Consider the following 26,387-nt stretch of genomic DNA (forward strand, 5'->3'; position numbering starts at 1 on the left):
CGTGTGTCCATCAGAGACATTAAATTTGTAAGACTTGATGTCATGAACTGCTATATATATTATGACTTTTGAACACTATTCAGGAAAATACATTGTTTGTTCTCTATCAAAATCTTTCATTTGCTAACTATGTCTATCAGTAGTAAGTGCCTTCAGTAGTTTGAATCTTTTATTGAGCTGGCAGTAGTGGCGCTCGCTGTATTGCAGTAGTTCGAGTAACGAAGATTTTTGTGAGGTAAGTGATACATGAAAGGTACAGGTTAATGTTAGTCAGCGCCATTCTTTTGTAGGGATTATTGAAAGTCAGATTGCGTTGCGCTAAAAAACATTGTGTGTCAGTTTAAGTACAGTCATTTATAATTTTTCTAAGGGGACGTTTCACACTGTGGGTGTAAAACTCGTTTTATGTTGGAATCAGTCCTTTATTAAGAATACACAGCTGTCTACTTTGAACTGTCGACACAAACTACACTGTGTAACATAACATTTCCAGTGTTGAGATGGCTGTATGGTCACGTTCCAAAAGCTGGCAAATTAAAAAAAAGACTGTAGCCAGGTGCAAGCATATTGCTTCGACATAAAATGGTTCAATATCGGCATTAGCACAGTTCGCACGCGGGAGATGACTCATTTATACTTTTATTTCACCCAGAAATCGATTTGCCGTACTACCTATCGACCCTTATAGAGAATTCTGTTACGATACGGATATTCGGACTTCTACATCTACATCTATACTCCGCGAGCCACCTTACGGTGTGTGGCGGAGGGTACTTATTGTACCACTATCTGATCCCCCCTTCCCTGTTCCATTCACGAATTGTGCGTGGGAAGAACGACTGCTTGTAAGTCTCCGTATTTGCTCTAATTTCTCGGATCTTTTCGTTGTGATCATTACGCGAGATATATGTGGGCGGTAGTAATATGTTGCCCATCTCTTCCCGGAATGTGCTCTCTCGTAATTTCGATAATAAACCTCTCCGTATTGCGTAACGCCTTTCTTGAAGTGTCCGCCACTGGAGCTTGTTCAGCATCTCCGTAACGCTCTCGCGCTGACTAAATGTCCCCATGACGAATCGCGCTGCTTTTCGCTGGATCATGTCTATCTCCTCTATCAATCCAACCTGGTAAGGGTCCCATACTGATGAGCAATACTCAAGAATCGGACGAACAAGCGTTTTGTAAGCTACTTCTTTCGTCGATGAGTCACATTTTCTTAGAATTCTTCCTATGAATCTCAACCTGGCGCCTGCTTTTCCCACTATTTGTTTTATGTGATCATTCCACTTCAGATCGCTCCGGATAGTAACTCCTAAGTATTTTACGGTCGTTACCGCTTCCAATGATTTACCACCTATGGCATAATCGTACTGGAATGGATTTCTGCCCCTATGTATGCGCATTATATTACATTTATCTACGTTTAGGGAAAGCTGCCAGCTGTCGCACCATGCATTAATCCTCTGCAGGTCTTATTCTCCCTTTAACTCCGGTTAATCTTGGCTACACTCCGGAGTACTAATCACTGCTCCTTTGTGGATAACAACATCTGCACATTCCTTACTATCAACTTCCATTCACCGGGAAAGTAATGTTTCATACTGTAATCTTAGTTATGACCAGTTGAAAAAACAGTAACACTCTCACCATGAAGGAACTCCGCGATGGTACTTAATACAATAGTAATAAGTAGCAGTCTAGATCACAAATTTCTTTTACATTTGATGTTGGTAACAGGTTTCTGTCATGAAAAGTTTATTCAAACCAGGGCTGCAGGTGGTGGAAGACATAGTGCCCTGAGCAGTTGTGAGATAGTAATCAGTAGTTCCTCACAGATTCTAGTTAGCTGTCTCGCAGGGTAGCCGAGCGGTCTTAGGCGCCTTGTCACGGTCCGGGCGGCTCCCCCCGTCGGAGGTTCGAGTACTCCCTCGGACATGGGTGCGTAAGTTGAACAAAAGAAGTAAAAAATGAACAGATGTCTGTAAGCGCTGTAACTGTTCGTTTACATATTTTTGACATTTTCTTGGATTTTTGAACAAATTTGGACATTTGTGGTAAGGTCTTACGGGACCAAACTGCTGAGTTCATCGGTTCCTTAATCTAACTTAAACTAACTACTGAGTAACTAGAAACTTATCCCATCTGCGAAGACCTTTACGTGAAAACTCGAAAAAAATAGAGGAAACCGATATTTCCACTCGCGAATGCCAATGTCGGTGATGTAACAGATACCAAATCATCCCTATAATTTACCAAGTCAAAGTTTCTTCCCATGTCTAGAGAACCAGCTAATATGTCTTCCACCAGTCTTTCACCTGCTAGATGCGCAAACCACAGTTGGTGTTCTCTCAACTAAATGAGGGTGCGAATTGTGCAATCACACATCCATGTTGAATCTTCTGAAATTTCCACGTGACCACGAAAGCTGTCCAACATATACTAAGTATTAGTTCGCTATTCGGCCGTATAGAGGACGACACGATTAAGTCAGCTACATTCCAGCATCCCAACAGGTCTCTCCATTCACACAGCTCCTACCATTAGCCAGAAACGTGAACCATTTCCTCCACAGGCCACCAGCAATGCGCGGCATGCACCCTCAGTCAGAGAACCGTTTTAAGGAGCTGGTCACATATATATTTTATCACTGTACTTGGAATTAAAAATTACGATCACGGAACTGATCCCGTACACTAGAACAATACTTTAATTTGATATCATAGTTGATTTACGTAAAACGCTTCGAACTCCATCCATCTGGAGCTCCATCGTGCATAAAAATCACCTGTTTCTTGTTCTCCTAACCCTATGCTATTACATCACACCACCTTCAAATCCATAAGGAGTGCTAACCTCCTCGACATGGGCGCATCTGGAGAAATCCTTTGCACTTGGTTGGGCTAGAACTTAGCAAGGTCCATTCATTCACGTACGTTGAATGCGGCGGTCTACTTCTGGTCGACTGAAGATTAAATCGGTAACGGTGCCGCAGGGTGGGCTGGTCAAAGACAGTGCGAAAGGATCTTTCAGTCTGAAATTTTATCCTATGACTGCGACAATGCTCTGTGACTCCCATCCGCATAGAGATAGATCGTAAATTATGCATTATGCAAGAAGTGTTAGAAATGTGTAGAGTGCTACCTGGTATACTTTGATGATGTATGTGTTCGAGAATTAACAATGAATGGACGTACTGCACAGTCATATATGTACATTTGCAATGACACTCGCAAAGTAGAGAAGCGGCGGTTTAGCTATGACACTGAAATTGGGGAAACATGCTGTCACATCAATGGCTGTCACTGCAATTTCTGTAAAACTGCTAAAATTGTTCATGCTATCAATTGTCACGCTTATTATTACAGTACACTAACTGTATCTTTTCCATCACATCCATCCTCTGGTATGCTGTTGGTTACCAAATAATGAGTGACTGACATCGCTAGTTTGAGTTAGAGACAGAGTTTTGGTGGAGGGGCAACACCTTCTGGGGATTCCTAGCGCCGAGACAATGACTGCGTGCATGACTGCAATATGAGGAATCACTGGAAATGGAATGCAGAGCCATCAGCTTTCCGTCACTGTGACAGATGAGTTTAAATGTAGAGGTTGTCAATCATCTTCGGTCTGCAGTTTGGTAACTCTCCACAATGCTGCCAAACTCTTCCAGTTTCCTTAAGTTGTAACTGTCTCTCATTTAAAATCATCCAGTGTATGTGGTGTGTTATGGTAGCAGCAGTAACAATATGTCTTATACCATGTGACGTCTAGTCTTCTGTGGGAAGCAATGAATCACAACGTGTTAATGTTAGTTTAGAACCACACACAGACCTCGAAGTCGTGGCAGAAAAAACAAATTATATGGCAGTGTACAAATCCCGTTACAGTAGACAAAAAAAACAATGATTCAAAATACGATATTGAGTTACAGGGAGGGTATCTTCGACTTATAGTATAGTTTGTGGGGTATGGTGATCCTCCTACAGCACATGTGATGAAACTTTAAACTGGTCTGTGCAGTGGATCAAAACCTGTATATATAATAGGATCGTAACATGTGCTCGATGCTTGCACACAGACGGTATTTGTTTTCTATATACGGGAGAAGAGAGATGCAGTAAAATTTTATCGAATTCTCTATTGGATGAAGTTAGTGGAGCTTTTACTGTTAGTAATTTTTCTCTGTTGGATGGTTCAGAATAATCGAGATAGCATGTTGGGCTGATAGATGTGAATGGGCACTGAGGGACACAGATCTACTTTGGACAGTAGCTTTTATTGTTCGTAATTTTTCTCTATTGGATGGTTCAGAATAATGAAGATAGCATCTTGGGCTGATAGACATGAATGGGCCCTGAGGGACACGGATCTGCTTTGGACTGTAGTATCTGTATGTAGTTAGGGTATGCACCACAATGCTGTAGCAAAATCCTTGTCCTTCTCCCAGTTCCCATACTGTCTTTTATACTATCTAGTGCTAGAGGAGTAGGCTTCGTTTGGCGCTGACCTTACACTGTTGGCAGAGCTACAATAACTTGTTTCCATTTCCACCAAATAGTCAAAACACAGATCTGTCGCACTAACTCAGGTGACTGTTTTTACTCTGGTTGCAGAAGGTGGTGGATATGGCTCTCTCCGACTTCTGCTCAGTTCCAACTTGAACTGGAACGATCACATGCACAAAGCTGTAGACATGGCAGCAGTTGCAAGATGTGTAGGGACTATCTAAAATTTTACTGTAGCACATAGGTTCGAGATAGGTGATTCGTTTCAAGATATGATAGTGTCAGAAATATGACTCACTTGTGTCTGTAATCATTGAAGGACTTGTCCATAGCAACCAAGGCAGGTATGTGGTTGAATGGAAAGACTTGATTCCAAATCCAAGGCAGCATTTCTAGTGGATAGCGTAACACTAGAGACCTGAAAAGCCCATGTACATTTCTTATGACTTCAATCAGCACACCATCTTCTGTTTGTGATAATTGTCAATCAGCCTTCACCTATAACTCAGTGGATATATTGCAGAACCTCTGACATGGCAACATGACAGAATGTATTACTAATACTGGAGAAATATCTAGCTGTAGCATGAGAGAGTTGCAAATACTCGTTTCATACAATGTTCCTTTGCCGAATCACTTTCTGAATTCGATAATTTTATTATGAGGTTGCACCGTAAGCGATGTGTAACCGCACTGTTGGCCTGATATACACTCCTACAATCACCGTCTATATTGCGTCTCGCGGTATTTGTTTGGAAAAAACACGTCATTTGTAGGTAATGCCATACCTCTAATTATAAAGCAGGTTTAGCTTTTAACATAGATACTTGTCTGCACCTATAGAACCAAGACTGGTTGTGACAGTACTATGGTCGTGTTGCTTAACATCTGGCGGTTTGCAAGATGATTATGTCTCTCTTTCTAAGATGCAGTGGTTCTGCTCGTTAGATGGTACAAATATATCTATTGCCAGAGCCACAGCCCTCAGCAGGGTGTATTGCCGATACTTCGCTAATTGTCGAATGTCGTCCCACTAACACAGTGATGGTAATACTTAATTGCAAGTTCAGTGATAGAATATATATGTGACCGGTTTCCTAGAATGATTCTCTGACTGGGGGTGCGTGACGTGCGGTGCCAGTGGCCTGTGGAGGGAATAATTCACGTTTCTGGTTAACGGTAGGAGCTGTGTGAATGGAGAGACCTGTTGGGATGCAGGAATGTAGCTGACTTAACCGTGTCATCCTCTAGACGGCCGAATATACTTAGCATATGTTGGACAACTTTCATGGTTGCGCGGAAATTTGAAAAGATTGGACATGGATGTGCAGTTGCATATTTCGCGCCTTTATTTAGTTGAGCAAACTGTGACTGTGGTTTGCGCAACTAGCAAGTGAAAGAAGGGTGGAAGACATATTTGCTGGTTCTCTATACATGGGAAACACCTTAGTTAACTTTGTAAATTATATGGATGATTTGGTATCTGTTACATCACCGACATTGGTATTCATGAGTGGAAATATCAATTTTCTCTATTTTTTGCGAGTTTTCACGTAAAGGTCTTCGGAGATGGGATAAGTTTCTAGTTACTCAGTGGTTCACAGCACACAACAACTAGCTAACGTTTCGGGTTTCTAGAGAAATAAATTCCAGTCTATACGTTTGGAATTATAATGTGCTAGTGATACTGCTATGCAAACGATATTGCTATGTTCTTGATATCGAGAAGTATCGCGTGAATGGTATAATATTCTGGCAAACCGTGTGAAAATACATGAGTTCTTGTAATCACCAGCATATGGAGATTGGTGTAGAAATGAACCCATCTTTGTACTACAGTTCGGAGAGTGACTTTGAACAACGAGGGCACTCTGGTCACATGTCGTAAATCGGTGCCTTGTGACCGATGACTGCAAGAAAATATCTAGTGCTGCGAGAGTATATCTGGTGGTGTCTGTATTCACAGTAAATTTACGAGTATCTGACGGTTGATAGCTATATGAATGATGCAAAAGGGGTGATTTTGTATGGTGCAGGATATGAATTGTATGTTTATTACATCAACACAGTACATGGTGATATATTGTCAGGTTGGAGATCGGTTTCATGCTCTAGTATTCCACCTTCCATCCTCAGTGGCAGAGAAGTGTAATTGAATAAGAGTCTTTCTGTATTTGACAATCTGTATGCCACTTTTGCAGGGTTTAACTAACAGTGCAATATGGCGATCCGTAAAAAATAGTTTTGCTGCTGAAAGTTTTGTCAGCAGAAAACAATGGCGAATGGTGCTAACGCACCGGCAGCAGTTTGATGGGTAAATTCAGTGACAAACAGGCTGTACCATTAGCATTGCTAGGGAGAAAGGAGTCCATTTTATTCTGGAACAAATTTTTATAGCATGCCCAGAGTGGTGATTTGCCTGTTATTTACTTAGGCATATGATATGAGTATAACATTGAAAACCTTTTAGCTGCTATGCAAACATCAGTCTTGGCGCTAACCTGCCCCACAGCTATGTGTCATCATGCCAGCAACAGTGCCTATGTGAACAAGTACTTTGACAGGAATTTATCAAGTGTCAAATATGAAAGGGATGCCACCACCTCATGCTTACGGGACCCAAACGGACACCTGTGCGTGAGTTGGAAGCCGACTGCCACATTGTCACTTTGCAGGGGCTGCTGGTGCATCCCGACTCCTGGGAGCTTGTGTGGTAGCGTCCTGTGCTATCAAATCGACAGGGGACAGTAGGCGGTGCATGCACGCATTTTATTTCTGTGATGTCAGTATAACACTCAAAGATTTCTAACTGTAGATGTGACTTTCACCACCTATCAGCAGTGGCTTGTGGCGGCATTGACACATGTGCACATTGGAGCCACTCATATGTTGCAGTTGATGAAAGTTCGAAAGCGTTTTTTATGTGCATTGAGTGTTTGTACACTGCATTATTTTCGGCTGTTTAAGCGTTGTGAGCGTGTTTCATGGCATTACACATGCATTATTTTTTAACGGTTTACGAGTTGCTTGCATGTCTGTATGCTGTATACTGCATTACTTCAGTAATTTACGAGTTGTTTACTTGTCTGTACATCAGTGTACTGCATTATTTCGGCGATTTACGAGAAGTTTGCCAGTCTGTAGACTATTTACTGCGACCTCAAGCACTTGAGGGTGAGGGCTTTGTGCCAGAGTAATAAATAAGCTATGTGAAATCCGTCCCTCAATATACTGTATGCATTACTTCAACAGTTTATAATTAGTGGGCATGTCTGCACATCAATTTAATGCATTATTTCGGTGATTTACAAGTAGTTTGCAGGTCTGTAAACTGTGTACTGTAACTCCAAGCACGTCAGAGTGAGTGTTATGTATCAGTGTAATAAATGAACTATGTGACATCCGTTTCTAAATAAATAAAGTAAACTTCTTCCTCTCTCCAGCAGCCCAAAACAGACCAAGTCTTTTTCCCGCCATTCCCCCAGCCCAGATCGCCATCCTGGATTATGTCATGGGAGGTACAACAGTTCCCTCTTGTGGCAGTACTGTGTACTAGGCCAGGTGGACTCTGGACCACATGGTGAACACACTGGATGGAGGTACAGCCTCAAATTGTTTAAGTAAAGACTGCCTGCAAAATAAATACTTATGTCCAACTGGTCCATCACAGGCTGAGTCCTTTTCCCGCCAATTCCTAGGAAGAGGTGGTGGTCGAATGACTTAGGTTAATGGAGGTAGCCCAAGTGACCTACTTTCCCGCTATTTTCTGAGGTTAGTGGAGGTATCCATGGCATGTTGCATTGTCCTGCTGGAATTTGAACTTCCCGCCGTTTTCTGGGGGACGAGAGGGGAGGGGAGCAACAATCGAGAGTGGGGTGATGCTATCTTTGTTCTAGTACTATTGCAGTTTGAAAAGAAAATATGAGTTGTACGTTGTTTGTGGGTTTTCATATGAACTGTGTATATCATAACTGAATGTTCTTATCTATATGTTGAATTAAGTAGTACATTCGTCAGCTTCGTAAGTATAGCAGTGTTCTTGATTTGTTTAAAAGATGAAACCTAGAATTACTTTGTGAAGTAATTGTTTGTTGTGATATAGATGTAAACTAAGATTCATGCAACTGTATATATGATACTATAATTGAGTGTTCTTGTTTTTAAGTGTAGAATTAAGCAGTATGTGTATCAGCTTCAGTCTAGAGTCTCTTTTACTATTATCATAATTTCCTTGAGGCCTTTGTCCCACTTCAACGCGGGGTCGGCCTAGTTACCACGGATTTGTCAATGTTAGTGTCAGAGGGTGGCCAGACACCTTTCCTGTCGCCACCCCACACGCCCTGGGAAAGAATTAGTGTGCCCCATCTGTTTCTGTCTAGTGTAAGCCATGAAACGTGTGAACGTTTTCAAATGTCTGTGAGTCGTGAAACTGAGGCGGGGCATGGCGACCAGCCCTGTATTCACCTAGCAGGATGTGAAAAACCGCCTAAAAACCTCATCCAGGCTGGCTATACACTGTCCCTCACTGTTAAACCACCGAGCAGATACGATCTGGGGCCAGTGCGCCTACGCAAGTCGAGGAAGCAGAGTATTAACGCCCCCGGCTATCCTAGCGGGTAGTCTCTTTTACTATGTGACGACATAATTCATTAACATATTTTATACCAATTCATGATGTTGAATTTCTCAGTGACGAAGCTTCTAGTGGGTTAATCATATCTGAGGACGGCAATAAATGGCCAAAACTGTCAATGTGATAACTGTAGTTATTATACATAATAAATTATTATATAAACATTGTATTTGATTTTATTTAATGAAACAGTGTGTCACATCGATGTAACATTTCTGTAGCCCTGTTTCCCAGATATGATCAGTCCTTTCCTGCGTTCTATCCATTGACATATGGATTCTCAATGTCTCAGTTTCATCCATTAGATTATGGAAGCACTGTAGGACTTCATAAATAATTAATTGTAGAACAATCAAAGAAATAAAAAATGAAAGCAAGAAATAAAAAGAAATATGAAATTAATAAAAAAAGCTAATAGTAGAACAGTCAAAGAAATTAAAAGTAAATATCTTTCATGGGAGGGAATAGTGTCTATATGGTCATACAAATTACAGGTGAACCATTCTTTGTTCCTCAGAGGAAGACACGTAGCTTACCATCTCTTGACAAATTGTGGAATCTGCTCACTAATACGCTGAAGCGCCAAGAAAACTAGTGTAATTATGCATATTCAAATACAGAGATATATAAACAGACAGAATACGGCGCTGCGGTCGGCAACGCCTATATAAGACAAAAAGTGTTGGCACAGTTGTCAGATGGGTTACTGCTGCTACAATGGTAGGTTATCAACATTTAATTGAGTTTTAACGTGGTTTTACAGTCGGCACACGAGCGAAAGGGCACAGCATCACTGAGGTAGTGATGAAGTGGGGATTTTCCTGTACGGTCATTTCACGAGCGTGCCGTGAATATCAAGCACCCTGTAAAACATCAAATCTCCGATATCGGTGCGGCCACAAAAAGATTCTGTAGAATGGGACCAATGGCGGATGAAGAGAATCGTTCAACATGACAGAAGTGCAATCCTTTCGCAGATTGCTGCAGACTTCAATGCTGGGCCCTCAACAAGTGTCACTGTGCGAACCATTCAATGACACATCATCGATATTGCCTTTCGGAGCCGAAGGCCCTTGATGTACCCTTGATGACTGCACGACACAAAGTTTTATGCCTCGCCTGTGCCTGACAACACTGATATTGGACTGTTCATGACTGTAAACATGTTGCCTGGTCGGTCGAGTCTCGTTTCAAATTGTATCGAGTTGATGGGTGTGTACGGGAACGGAGACAACCTCATGAATCCATTGACCTTGCATGTCAGCAGGGGACTGTTCAAGCCAGTGGAGGCTCTGTAACGGTGTGGGGCGTATGCAACTTGAGTGATACCGGGTGCCTGATATGTCTGGATATGACTGACAGGCGACACAGATCCTGTCTGATCACCTGCATCCATTCATGTCCATCGTGCATTCCGACGGGCTTGAAAAATTCCAGCAGGACAATGCGACACCTTACACGTCCAAAATTTGCTACAGAGTGGCTCCAGGAACACTCTTCTGAATGTAGACACTTTCGCTGCCCACCACACTCCCCGGACATGAATATTATTGAGCATATCTCAGATGCCTTTCAACATGCTGCTCAGAAGAGATCTCCACCCCCTCGTACTCTTACGGCTTTATGGGCAGCCCTGCATGATTCATGGTGTCAGCTCCCTCCAGCATTACGTCTGACATTAATACAGGCGCCGACTCCATGGGGCCTGAGGGGGCCTGAGCCCCCTCAAAAATTCCTTTGGGAGGGGCGGAGCCCCCCAATAATTTAAGAAAATTATTAGTTATATTATGCTTTGTAGACTCACAAAATTATATTGGAATTGTTTATTTTCCTTGTTTGACGATAGTTGCCTGTTAAAATACATTCAGTAATGAGTTAAAACAAATAATTATTACTGTAGTGAGCAGGTTAACTGAAAACGAGTGGTGTGAATCACAATAATGTTACGGTGGTGCGGGAACACTTGCATTTGTCCCGGTGCGCGAACCTCTGAGTAAAGTTTGGCGCCGGCGGTTCTGCGCTGCGGCCGGGGCGACATCAAAAGGACTGGAGCAGAAGCGCCTGGAACCCTTCGCCTCGCGTCGCCTTGACACTTCGTGACATTACGACGCCGCTGCTATATAAAGCCCATCCTGCTGTCACAGTCATTCAGTGTGACTATTTTCATTCAGTGCATGCTGCAGACGTGTTTAGTGTTCCGACTTTAGTGTCCAGTGGACTATTTTACATGACTATATTTTATTCGTTTACTTTAGTCTCTTAGTTATTGTGATTTAATTTTGCAATGGATAAATTTGTAACCAAAAAGGGTTCCTTAAAGTTGATGATACTGCAAGTTAACCTCCAACAAACATTGTGTCGTCAGTTGCTTCGTCGTCTTCAGGCGCACTGTATTAACTTTATTAACTGTATTAAAGAATTTGTTTTGAGATATTGTTTTTATTTACTGCGCCCTGAGCCTTATTCAAAGTAAGCTTAAATTAGCTATTTCACTTATGAATCACAGCGCCATTACCATGCGACAGCAATATTTTATGTTTTATGCTTTTAATGATAGTTTAGGATTTATTAAAATATAATTTCTGTCCTTTCAGAGCTATATATTCACTGCTCTGTAATAGTCTATAAGCATGATTATTACTGTAAATTAAATTAGCTTTTTTCAAAATATCGTGCGTGTTTATCTTTTGTTTCTTTTTATCAAATGTGTCCGGCTTGACGAGATTCCCAGAGTGTCGAGTCATCGAGAGCCCAGTTTTCGGCGTTCTAATATTGATCATATATCTCTAAAACACTTAAGAAGACTTTAAAACGCACTATTTTTATGTAAAATTTAGAAAATTTCCCGGGACAAGACCACCAGTATGGCCGCCCCCCCCCCTTCTCCCCCCCCCCAATACTTTTTATAAGTCGGCACACCTGGACGTTAGTCGCGTCCATGCCACGTCGTGATGCGGCACTTCTGCGTGTTCGCGGGGGCGCTACACCATATTAGGCAGGTGTACCATTTCTTTGGCTCTTCAGTGTAAATCTGTTGCATAGCGCTCCTTGTATAATATGATGCTTTAAAAAGTCCGACTTTCATTTGCTTTTCTGTTTTCTTGCTTGTCTTCCTAGTTGTTCTAGTAGTTTCATATCTACCCCTAATGTCCAAGAACATCAAGTAACACAAATTATCTTTGTCTGTTCTATAATTTCTCTGCATAACTGATTCCTTCAAAACCACCTTACTTCTGACTAGTACTGAAATTTCATTCTACGTCTGTTATTCCTCGAATATCTTTATCAGACTAACACTGGCAAAAAGGGATTCCTGACCAAGAAAAGTCCACTAGTATCAGCATACGGTTTAATAGTAGTGAAACATGGACTGTGAGAAAACTGAAACAAAAGAGGATCGAAGCATCTGAGGAGTGGTGCTACAGACTAATGTTTAAAATTAGGTGGACTGATAAGGTAAGGAATGAGGAGGTTCTCCGCAGAATCAGCGAGGAAAGGAATATATGGGAAATACCGACAAAAAGAAGGGACAGAATGATAGGGCATCTGTTAAGAAATAAGAGAATAACTTAATGATACTAGAGGGAGGTGTGGGGGCGCGGGGGACTGTAGAGAAAGAAACAGATTGGAATATATCTAATATATCCAGCAAATTATTGAGGACATAGGTTGCAACTGCTACTCTGAGATGAAAAGTTTGGCACAGGAGAGGAATTCGTGGCGGATGACATCAAAGCATTCAGAAGACTGATGACTGAAAAAAAAACTATTCCATACTTTTTCTGTTGATTTAATCCGTTGGAACGAGACAGTATACTGCCTCACCTGACCAATTCCTCCCCCCACCCCTCTGGCAGATTCAAATGAAAATATCTGTCGTGTAATATATGCATTCCACCGGTGCGGAAGTCCGTGATTCCCTAGTAATACGGATTATTTTGCTTGTGAATGCGGCCACTCGTTGCCTCGCATCTTTGTGCCTCCAAACGCGTGGAACTCACTCGATAACATTTGTGGCGAGTAAATTAGGTGTTTGAGACATTCTATTATACCCAGTATTGGCATAAAATCTTCTAAACGATCGACGTCTCGACACATGTGCTGAAATCCTCTATAGGATTTTGTGGTGTTCACAATAAGCTTACCACGAACAACACATTACCCTGAAGAAGACTTCAGGAAAGGGATCGACACGTCGATCGTGTAGAGGAAACATGAAATATTTCGCCTCCAGTGCCAGTGACCACGAAATCCCCTTCACTTACGTATCTTGTATTTCTGCAATCTTTCCCTTTCGAGTTGCACACAGTACTCCCAGGTTTCATCTCCGTTGTAGTTCTGTCCTACAATCCATTAGCTTCGACGTGGAAATGACATAAAAGCCCCTCACAAATATCGGCGCGATTACTTCTCAATTCATAAGGCAATCGGCGCGGCGCCCATCTCTTGGATATCCATTGAATCGCAGCACATCATGAACAGTATTGTGTGCCGAACTAACACTAATATCCAAAGTATGGCTGGGTCGTTTGGAGTAATATGCCTGCATTCCTTCAGAATATCTTCCACTGCGGCAACGATTTCGCTCGCCGCTACACGATGCGCCTCGTTCGGACACGGAGCCCCTTACACAGAAGTTACGCCTCTTCTAAACTTTCTGCACCGCTCGTTCAGTTGTTGCAGCGACATACACGAACAACTGTACTGTGCCTTCATCGTTCGATGTATTTAGGGTTGCCAGATGTCCCGGTTTTCCGGGAAAATCCGCGTTTCAGATTAAAGAAATCGGTTTCCCGAAAACTACTTTCGGGACGACAGTCTTTCCCGGATTTCAGACTTCAGAGAAATATTCTCATACTACTAACTTTTTCTCCAAATTATTGCATGGGTCTACATTTCAACTCCTGCTGTTAAGCTAAATTAAAAAAGTTGTTATTATTGCAGCTGACTGAGAGTCCCTTAAGGAGTACTATTACGCGGTAACGCTGCTGAGTTGTCCCTTATCTCAGTACATCTTAAACTCTGCAGCAAAATGGTTCTGTTTCTCTGTGTGAGTCGCATAGCAGTTCATTTGTTATTGAGGTGTTTGACTGTTTTAAGTGAACTCAAAATGCCACAAAGGAAGTGTTCATTCCAAGGAAAATATTCAGAAGATTGGTTCTCCAAAAACGAGAAAGAATGTGTGTGTGTGTGTGTGTGTGTGTGTGTGTGTGTGTGTGTGTGTGTGTGAATTCCTAAGCGACCAAACTGTTGAGGTCATCGGTCCCACTAAAAACAACACACACACCCATTCCCGAGGGAGGACTCGTCCCTCTGGTGGGAGGGGCTGCGCAATCCATGACATGGCGCGTCAAATAGTGCGGCCACTCTGCGCGGCGGCACGAGGGAGAAGTGACTATGAACTAGAATTTGTAATTTGTGTTATGTTTCCATTGCACATGGGGGAAGAACAGAGATTAAGAATCATTTAGCTAAAGTAAAGCATAATTTAAATGTGCACTCTGCAATCACTTAAAAAACAGACAGGTATTTTGTTTCAGACTCATTCAAACAGGAAAACTTAGTAACTGCAGCGTCAATGAGCTATCATACCGTCAAACATCGCATGTCTGAACTCAGTAGACTGAGCAACTAAGCTAGCTCCAAACTTACTGAGACCTACTAATTCACCCGAAAATTTTAAATTTCTGCCGAGTGCAGTTTACCAACAGAACAGTAAACGTTCAAATGTACCTTTGCATTAATTTTTTTTCACCTGCATCCTGTACAGTCTTGTGACAGTAATGATGTGTCTCCGCAACTCTCTTCTTCTCTGTCTGTCTGTCTGTCTCTCTCTCTCTCTCTCTCTCTCTCTCTCTCTCTCTCTCTCTCTCTCTTTTAATACAGTGTAAGTAGGCTGTTTAGGTTTTCTTGTTGGTAACGCCACGTAGCGCTCTGTACGAAAATCACTGGCTGTACTGTGTGCGGTCTGTGGCTAGTTTGCATTGTTGTCTGCCATTGTAGTGTTGGGCAGCTGGATGTTAACAGCGCGTAGTGTTGTGAGTTGGAGGTGAGCCGCCAGCAGTGGTGGATGTGGGGAGAGAGATGGCGGAATTTTGAGAGCGGACGATCTGGACGTGTGTCCATCAGAAAGAGTAAATTTGTAGTATTGGATATCATGGACTGATTTTATATATATATATATATATATATATATATATATATATATATATATATATATATAATGACTTTTTAACACTATTAAGGTAAATACATTGTTTGTTCTCTATCAAAATCTTTCTTTTGCTAACTATGCCTATCAGTAGTTAGTGCCTTCCGTAGTTTGAATCTTTTATTGAGCTGGCAGTAGTGGCGCTCGCTGTATTGCAGTAGTTCGAGTAACGAAGATTTTTCTGAGGTAAGTGATTTGTGAAAGGTATAGGTTAATGTTAGTCAGGACTGTTCTTTTGTAGGGATTTTTCAAAGTCAGATTGCGTTGCGCTAAAAATATTGTGTGTCAGTTTAAGCACAGTCATTTATAAATTAATATGTAACGTCCCCTTAGAAAATTTATAAATGACTGTGCTTAAACTGACACACAATATTTTGAGCGCAACGCAATCTGACTGACTGCCAGCTAAATAAAAGATTCAAACTACTGAAGCCACTAACTACTGATAGGCATAGTTAGCAAAAGAAAGATTTTGATAGAGAACAAACAATGTATTTACCTTAATAGTGTTCAAAAGTCATAATATATATATATATCAGTCCATGATATCCAATATCACAAATTTACTCTTTCTGATGGACACACGTCCAGATCGTCTGCTCTCAAAATTCCGCCATCTCTCTCCCCACATTCACCACTGCTGGCGGCTCACCTCCAACTGCACAACGGTACGCGCTGTTAACATCCAGCTGTCCAACACTACAATGGCAGACAACAATGCAAACTAGCCACAGACTGCACACAGCACAGCCAGTGATTTTCATACAGAGCGCTACGTGGCGTTACCAATAAGAAAACCTAAACAGCCTACTTACAACTGCTACAGTCGCAACAGCGGTTACTTCTCTTCCCCTCGAACATAGTGCGATTTAGTTACTAGACGGCATTCGCTTTTTGAGGTGCCTGGGCTGAGGGCCCGCTTATGTGACCCACTTCTCTTTTACCGTGACCGGATAGCAGCAGTTCACAGTCTCCCAACCAAAGGGGCAATTTTCATGCAACTTTCACTTCTTTTTAAGGTTAAGAGAAATGTCCCGGTTTGTTCCGCTTTCTGCCTACTGAAGTACGTCAATTATTAGTCAATTTAAGAGAAACGTCCTGATTTCTAAGAGAGAAATAATGGCAAATGTAGATGCATTTTCACAGGTTTCACAGCTTCACTACTCACAAAGACTACACATATAGATTGTCCAATGAGGCGCATATCGACAACGGGGCCGGCCATCTCTGCATTGACATAGTTCCAAAAATGGTTCAAATGGCTCTGAGCACTATGGGGCTTAACATCTGAGGTCATCAGACCCCTAGACTTAGAACTACTTAAACCTAACTAACCTAAGGACATCACACACATCCATGCCTGAGGCAGCATTCCGACCTGCGACCGTAGCAGCAGCGCGGTTCCGGACTGAAGCTCCTGGAAACGCTTGGCCACAGCGGCCGGCCTGACATAGTTTGCCTTCCTGAGATGTAGCAACAAGCTATCAAATGTTTGGTTGTTTGCCGGCCGCGGTGGTCTAGCGGTTCTAGGCGCGCAGTCCGGAACCGCGCGACTGCTACGGTCGCAGGTTCGAATCCTGCCTCGGGCATGGATGTGTGTGATGTCCTTAGGTTAGTTAGGTTTAAGTAGTTCTAAGTTCTAGGGGACTGATGACCATAGATATTAAGTCCCATAGTGCTCAGAGCCATTTGAACCTTTTTTTTTTTTTTTTTTTTTTTTTTTGGTTGTTTGTCCAAACACAACGATAACTCGTGACAATTTCCAAATAGATAGTGCCACTTTGAGGAATTGTATTCCACCTCTAAGGTCACTATTTGAGCACGCCTGCATTCTCTGACTGAGAGATATGGGACCAGAGCAGAATTTACCTAAATGGGAGTCGATAACCACCTAAAAACACGTTTATGCTGTCCCGAGCACCAATGGTCGTTAATCCTCCGCGTGAATTAAGCCTGATCAGGCTCACATCTCTGGCTGGCAAGTTAGTGCGGTGCGCATTCAGCTGCACCCTCTGGCCTTCCATGCCAAATGACCAGCTGAGAAATTATCACACACCTAACAGAGATTAATGGTTACAACATACCACCCGCATGCTTTATTTTAGCTGTCGCTGATGATATTGTGCCAAACCATTTAATCTCTAACAGTTCTCCCACTACCGCACGGGTGTTTCACAATTCACGTTATACACTTATGGAGGTTGCCGAGGGGATTCAGTAGATCAAGTTTTTCTTAGGAACCCAGGTCCGTAAACAGTTCGTTTCCACGGTACAAGGAAAACAACAGAGAGTTAATCAACCCCGCGCTAGATGTTTTTTAACAGAGTTCGCCTGTTATTGTAGGCTACACGCATTCATAAATGGTAAAATAACGCAATGTCACGTGACGTCCTCTATTTCCGTCTGCTTGGTTTTCATGCTTCCTTATGATCACAGCGACTAGTGCTGCAGTAACAGGATGCCTGAGTGCACTTTCGCAGAGGACACCGATATTCTGTTAATTTACGGAGATACATCTGTACCACGAATACTTTCCATCTCATCCCATGTTTGCCATAGGAGAACAACAGCTGTAGGAAAGTGGGAAATTCACAAGGTATAGAGCAAACTTTAGTGCCCCAAGAAGGCGGCGCACCGTCGTACTGGAACAGGAAGTGCCTCACCAAGTTGAAGAGAACCTGTTGACGAGAGTGCTCGAGCCATTGCATGTGACTTATATGTGCCTCACTCGTTTGTCTATACCAGCTTCAAAAAGTACGCGCCTTGCTTCTAGTGGATTTGGTGTCACTTGTGAATTTCTGTATGTGGCTTTTGCACCGTTGTCTTGAATTTCCTTAGTTTAAATTTTGTTCACGGACGAAGCGAATTGCAACAGGGAAGGTGTTTTGAACACTCGAAATAGCCACTTTTGGGACGAGGAAAACCCCAAAGCTTAGAAGATTTTAGCACACTTTCGGCATCAATGTTCAAAAAAAAAAAAAAAAAAATGGCTCTGAGCACTATGGGACTCAACTGCTGTGGCCATAAGTCCCCTAGAACTTAGAACTACTTAAACCTAACTAACCTAAGGACAGCACACAACACCCAGCCATCACGAGGCAGAGAAAATTCCTGACTCCGCCGGGAATCGAACCCGGGAACCCGGGCATGGGAAGCGAGAACGCTACCGCACGACCACGAGATGAGGGCTCGGCATCACTCTCTGGGCAGGTATCTGCGATGGTCGTGTGATTGGGCCTTAAATCCTTCCTCCCAACCTAACGTGTGCCAGGGGCTAGTTATTTCTGCAACAAGTGCTGTCGGAGTTTTTGGAAGATGTGCCATTGGACATTGGGCACGTTGTGGTTGAAGCATGGATGTGTGTGATGTCCTTAGGTTAGTTATGTTTAAGTATTTCTAAGTGTAGGGGACTGATGACCTCAGTTGTTAAGTCCCACAGTGCTTAGAGCCATTTGAACCAGTTTTTTTTTTTTTTTTTTTTTTTTGTGCTTGCAGCATGATGGCGCGGCATTACATTTATCGGTTCGTGTCCGAAACCATCTGCACGTAGTCTACGCGGACAGGTGGATCGGTCGAGGTTGAACACTTGCATGGCCACCAACATCCCCAGATTTAACCCCTTTGAACTTTTCCTTGTGGGGCCGCATGAAGTGCCCTGTTTGCGAGAGCCCTGTCCAGTAGGAGGAAGATGTGGTTGCAGGGATGGGGGCTGCGGCAGAAGTGATTAACCATACACCACGCATGTTGTACAGAGTCCATGTGAACTTACTGCGCAGATACACTGTTTGCACCGAACTTGGTGGTCGTCATATCGAGCAGCTGTTGTAATAACACAGTAACTAGCAAAGAAATCTCGTTTTCCTTGTAACAGGGTAACGAGTCACTTCCGGAAATGGGTACCTATGCAAAACACGATCTACTAAGTCCTCTCTACAGCCTCTAGAAGTGTACAACACGAATTGTTCATTGTAGCGACGACGAAACATCCTAATGGTTTGTTTAGAGATAGAATCGAAGCCGGTAAACGAGAGCATCGTGTCATCCTTTCTCAATGCGACGCTGTTCGGCAAACACGGACTCTGTGGAGAGGCGGCACGTAAGCAATCAAAGCGCAAGCACGCGTGTCGAACTGTTCCGGCCGTGTCGGGCCCTCACCGCAGCAGCGACCGCCGGCTGCGCTTAATTTGTTTACGCCGGTGTTGTCGTAGCATCAGTGTATCATTCAGCACCGGCGGCGCCGGTCGAATCGGATATAATAGAGCGCAGCTTAATGGGGCCCCGCGAAGCGCACTGATTTGTGGGCGTGAGCAAACTACTCAGGAGTCTCATTGTGAGCGTAAAAAAGCCTCCGACGGGTAATAAATTACGCGGCATTGTCTCGCCGCGGCGCCGCGTTTATTCCGGGCCCGCCGGTAGGGCACACCACCCCCGTCGCTGCGCCCCATCCGCCAGCATTGTGAGAGCGCTTCATTACCCGAGACGTGGCGCTGTCGGCGCCTTTTGCACGCACTGCCCAAGGCGCGCCCGGGGCACGGTGCACAGATGGCGAGCCCGTCAAAGGCGGACGACGCCAACCGCCCCTCGAGGGTCGTCTCTCTCTGTCGTCGCCGATTGTTCTCTTACCCCCGCGTGTCTTCTCCAGTCTCTTTGTGCAGAGCGGCAAGTGGCGCCGATGTCATTCTGTCAACTATATAGGTCGTCACTCGTCCTATGACAGAAGCTTTGAATCGGAGACCCACATGAATCTTGAGAATTAAAAAAGTAAGGAAAATACGCCGGCATACCTTACCCGCCCACAAATACACGATGCCCCTGGAGAGGTGGTCAGTATACACGGACATGTCAGGAACGCTCATTAGAAGAAAACACTTCATATGCCTTGTCGCGAATCATTTTCAAGATAGTCAACCCTTAATACAGGGTGTCCACAATGAGACGCCAACATTTTAATGTCCTATATCTTTCTCATTTCAAATGGTGGACCTGTGAATCCTGGAGGGCCAGTCAGAGCAACTCGACAAGATCGTGGTGTGCAAATTTGATACGCCAAGTGGCCGTAGTGGAGCTGCAATCAACTGTTTTAGCAAAATGGAGGATATGAAGGAGCGTGCACAAGTGGTCTGGTGGTATGCAGAGACAAAATCGGCGACCCAAGTGCAAAGAAACTTTCTTCGAGTTTACAACAAAGCGCCCCTCTCATTCAAGACTATAAAGAAGTGGGGTGATCAGTTTTTGGCTGCTGGGAGTGTTGCGAAACGGCATAGTGGTGGTAAGCCTGTGATCAGCGAACATCATGTGGAACAAGTGCGGCGGTCATCGAACAAAGTCCACAGAAGTCAGTGCGACAGGCAGCACGAGAACTTCGTATGAAACGTTCAACAGTGCACAAAGTGCTTCATTAGCGATTACGTTTGTACGCATATTGTGCAAGAAATCAAGCCTGATGATCGACCAAAGCGAGAAGAATTTGCATGTGTCATGTTAGATCGCATTGCCGCGAACGAGACATTTTTATCACGCGTGATGTTTGCTGACGAGGCAATCTTTCACGTGTCGGGGGCTGTCAATCGTCACAATGTGCGCATCTGGGGGACCGAAAATCCACATGCACCTAGGGAACACATGCGCGACAATCCGAAAGTTAATGTGTGGTGTGGTTTAATGATAAATCGCATTGTTGGGCCGTTTTTCTTTCAGGAGCCGACTATGGATGGAGCCATCTACCTGGACATGTTGGAACAATTTGCCGTGCCACAGATAACAGACCTGCAGCCAAATATGATGTTTCAACAGGACGGTGCACCACCCCATTGGAGTCTTGATGTCCGAAAATTTTTAAATGACACATTTCCGCAACGATGGATTGGCCGTGGAGGTCCAATTCCTTGGCCGCCACGTTCGCCCGACATAACCCCCTTCGATTTTTTCTTGTGGGGTTATGTGAAAGACCGGGTATACGCTACACCAGTAAAGGACCTGCAAGACTTGAAACAGCTCATAAGAATTGTCATCAACTCTGTCACAAGACAGATGCTCCGCAACACAGGGCACGAAATCGATTATAGATTTGATATTGTTCGCGCTACCCGTGGCGCCCATGTTCAAGTGTGCTGAACCGTCCACCTGTGTATGAAAACTTGATGAGCTGCTGTATGATTTCCAAGTATTTGTTCGTCAATAAATTGTGTTTCCTCTCAGATTTTATGAGTTCAAATGTTAAGAGTCTCATTGTGAACACCCTGTATACCTTTGGCTTTAGCCCAGTGCAGTACAGGTACATGTCTTACCTACCCAACCTCTTTGATGTTTTATTCTAACCCAACCTATGAGGGGCGTTTGAATGTCCGTGCAAAAATAAAAACTACTTACGTGTTTGGGGTAAACCTTTTTTTATTTTTCGATATAGTCTCCTTTTAGACTAATACACTTCGTCCAACACTGCTCTAATTTGTTGATCCCTTCCGAATAATAGGAATTGTCCAAGTCTGCAAAACAGTTATTAGTTGCTACAATCACCTCCTTGTTTGAATAAAATCTTTGTCCCGCCAGCCATTTCTTCAAATTGGGGAACAAATAGTAGTTTGAGGGAGCCACGTCTGTAGAATAGGGGGGATGTGAACGAATTGGAATACTATTTCCAATAATTTTGCGACCACAACCGTTGAGGTGTGTGCTGGTGCATTGTTGTGATGGTAAAAAACTTTATGCGGTCCAATCGCCGGCGTTTTTCTTGCAGCTCGGTTTTCAAACGGTCCAGCAACAATGAATAATATGCACCTATAATAGTTTTACCCTTTTCCTGATAGTCGATGAGGATTATCCCTTGCGAATCCCAAAAGAGAGTCGCCATAACCTTTCCGGCCGAAGGAATGGTCTTCGCCTACTTTGGTGTAGATTCTCCCTTGGTAACACATTGTTTAGATGGTTGTTTGGTCTCAGGAGTTTAGTAATGTACCCATGTTTCATCCACAGTGACGAAACGACGCCTAAAGTCCTGCGGTTTCTTTCTGAACAGCTGCAAACCATCCTTGCTACATTCCACACGATTCCGTTTTTCGTCAAGCGTGAGCAATCGCGGAACCCATCTTGCGGATAGCTTCCTCATGACCAAATGTTTATGCAAAATATTATATACCCGTTCATTCGAGATGCCCACAGCACTAGCAGTCTCACGCACCTTAACTCTTCTGTCATCCATCACCATATCATAGATTTTATCGATGATTTCTGGAGTTTTAACCTCCACAGGGCGTCCAGAACGTTCAGCATCACGTGTGCCCATATGACCACTCCGAAAATTTTGAAACCACTTATAAATTGTTCTAATCAAAGATGCAGAGTCACCGTGATGTTTATCAAGCTTCTCTTTAGTCTCCTGAGGCGGTTTGCCTTTCATAAAGCAATGTTTAATCACCACATGAAATTCTTTTTCATCCATTTTTTGACAATCACTCGACTTCCTTGATTCACACGAATACCAAACCCAAAGAAATGGACTAATATGGCTGAAACTAGGTGTCCGTTTTTTCCAACGATGCTACTAACTAAATATGACCTCGATACGTGCCGGTGGTGCCATCTCTCGGACTTTCCACGGACTTTTCAAACGCCCCTCGTATCTCGTTGCTTTCAGCCTCTTTGGTCTGGAGGACTTAGTGCCGTTAAATTAGCCCGTTAATCGCATAGTTTTCCATGGTGTGTTCTGAGTAATGTAGTGCCAGGGATCGAGATTGTACCAGAGATACGCTAACAGAGTTTGTGGACGCACTGGTCAAAATGCCATACATCTACGATAATGAGGAATATGCAGAAGTGGTGTATGTTTACGGCTTCTGTGATGGTAGTGCTCCTACTGCTGTCGAAGAATACCATCTGCGCTTTCCGACACCTCGAATTCCTGATAGTAGAGCGTTTACCACAGTTTTCAGCACATTGCGTGAAACAGATGTTGATACTCTTCCGAAAGCGCAGTTCAACAACCCGTGCAGGAGCAACAACACTTTGTTGAAAAGGTGCAGCGTCCTCCTACCATCAGCAGACGGCGACATTTTGTACGTGTCAGTGTCCCACGAACAAGTGTATGGCAAACACAGCATGCGGGAAACGTGTACTCATTTCATGTACAGCGAAAAAAAACATTGGCGACAGTATCACGCGACTTGAATTCTGTCACTGGTTAAATGACAATCGTCATTTGATTCCATTAATACGATTCACTGATGGAGAAACGTTTACGCGGAATTGAATCAATGACGTAAATAATAATGATCTATGGTTGCAGGAAAACCCACAAACTGCACTGGAAATCAATTTTCCAGTTCCTTTTTCGATCAACGTATAGTGCAGCTTGATCTTTAACATGTTGACAGGTCCAGACATCTTAGAAGAGAAAATAACGGGACAAAATAACTAGATTTTTTTTTTAGACTTTCCCTTGATTACGCGGACTGCAATGAACTTCTAGCGTGACGGAGCCCTTCCACATTTTACGAGAGCACACTTACCCTAATCGCTAGATTGGTCGTGGTAGTACAGTTACGTGACAACCAAGTTCACCATTAGATTTTCCTTTATGGGACTGGATGAAGTCTGAAGTATAGAAACGGAAGGTGAATACAGGAGATTAACTGCTTGGTCGCAATCATCGATGCTGCTGCCCTCATTATTGAACACGCAGAGGCCCACTGATAAGCAACACGTGTTCTACCAAGAGTATACAAATGCACTGAAGTTGACAGTGTGATATTCGAAAATTTATTGTAATCTGTGCAATAGCTGTAATGTGACGAGTGCGCTAACTCGTAGAGGTGAATATGTCAAAAGTACATATTTTTGAGTTGATGCTGGTAATTTGCAAAACACGTGTTGTAATGTTTATTAACTGTTGTAAATGTGTACGTGCCTAAACCTGACAATGTATTGAGTAATACAGAATGTCCACTAAACATATTCCATATCGGACAGCATTCGGAATAGGATATATTTCCATACGAAGTTTCACGGTTCAAATGATCGCTCCTGTTGTAAGCATACTGCCATATCACTGGCTTGGTTGCGGAATATCATTGTGAGTGGCTGCATTGCAGAGTCGAGCACGGGACAGGAGCTGCTTTGTTGTGTTCTGGGTAGCTCTGCATGTGAAGGCGTTATTATGGAAGTTCAAGTGTGACTGCAAGTACTTTTATTCGGTAGTAATGAGATATGGAAGTGGATTCAGTGAAGTGTGCGTAAAGAAGTAATTAAGGATGAGCAGTGCCGCCGATAACGTATTTGAGTGTACGCCCGTTTGCGCACAACATCAATCATCCGCATCGTGTTCAGCCTCCCAGAATGAAACTAATGTGAATCAGTAAAATAGTTTACCACAAAGGAGAGCAATCAGGTGCCATTGTCTTGTAGCGAGAGTGAAACATGCGTTCGGTCATCGCCTTTCCGCATCATCAACAATCAGCCGCGTCGCGACTGTTACGCGCACGCTCGTACAAGTGTTAATTGAGGACATATAATCGTCATCATTTCCTTTGTATCTATCACCGAAGGTTCGGCCAGAGTAAGACTGTGAAATACGTTTGACGGAGCGAAGTACAATAGTGACAGATATTAATATCCTCAAGAATACTGCACTGTAATAAGGGAATGATAATTATGACCTCTGATCAAAATTAGCAAGAATGTTATTTGGCATCAACACTTACGAATTAGTTTGTAAAACAGTGCAAACTGCGATTTTCTTCTCAGAATATAATTGTTCATACCAGACGTAGGACAGTGTTGCGTTTAGTGTTGAGTGGTTCCCCTAAACCCTCTTGCATATTTATATATATACAATTTCAGGCAATCCAGCAGCAGTGTGGAGTAGAAATAATACGACCGCCGCTGGAGTACCAATTACGTGGCGCGGACAGGGCCCACAGTCACAGCGTTACACTGTCATATGCCTGAAATACTGACCTTTCCTTCTGGAACATCCTATATTTCTGACAAATCGAACCCAAAAAAGTAACTTCCAGAATAGATTTCCACGCTGCGGCAGGATGTGAGCTACTGTAAACTTCTTGAAAGATCAAAACCCTGTATCGGAAGGGAATAGAACTGAAAGACTAAACACAGTTCAAATCTGACGGAAAGTTTCTCATAACACAGAATACGCTACCGAGTGCGAAACCCATTGCACACAATCCCGTAGGCATTAACTAAGCCGTTTCTTCACTCTACGTTGGTGGAAACAATACCTTGAAAAACTATATTCAGGAAATAATGAAGACCTGTAAATCGAGAAAGCTGAGGAAATCGATCCGGAAGAAGAGGGGACTATATCTTGCGCAATGAGTTCAACCTTGCAGTCAGGCAACTGAAACTTGGGAAAGTCGCAGTAACTGATGATATCCCAGAAGAACTCATCAAAGCTGGTGGAGAACAGCTATATGATGAATCGTTGCATCTCAAGCATATTATATGTGAAACCAGGGAGTTCGAAACAGTGCCAATGCCAAAGAGGGCATCTACGAACAGATGTGAACAATTTCCGACCCTCAGTTTGGTAACATACGCCTCTAAGATCTTGACCTCCATTATTCTAAGGAGGATAGAAAGCAGGATAGATGAAATGATCACAAACGAGCAGTTTGGCTTTAGAAGAGGTGCAGGCACACGAGAAGCAATACTCGGCTTACTATTACTTCTTGAGACAAGACTAAAGGAGGGTCAAGACAGCACAATTTCCTTCATAGACTTAGAAAAAGAATTCGAAAGAGTAGCATGGCTGCAGCTTTTTAAGATACTGAGAGAAAGTGGAATAAAGTATAAAATGGCTCTGAGCACTATGGGACTTACCATCTATGGTCATCAGTCCCCTAGAACTTAGAACTACTTAAACTTAACTAACCTAAGGACAGCACACAACACCCAGCCATCACGAGGCAGAGAAAATCCCTGACCCCGCCGGGAATCGAACCCAGGAACCCGGGCGTGGGAAGCGAGAACGCTACCGCACGACCACGAGATGCGGGCCGAATAAAGTATAAAGACAGAAGGGTAA

The sequence above is a fragment of the Schistocerca cancellata genome, chromosome 6 (genome assembly GCF_023864275.1).
Source record: "Schistocerca cancellata isolate TAMUIC-IGC-003103 chromosome 6, iqSchCanc2.1, whole genome shotgun sequence".
Lineage (NCBI taxonomy): Eukaryota > Metazoa > Arthropoda > Insecta > Orthoptera > Acrididae > Schistocerca > Schistocerca cancellata.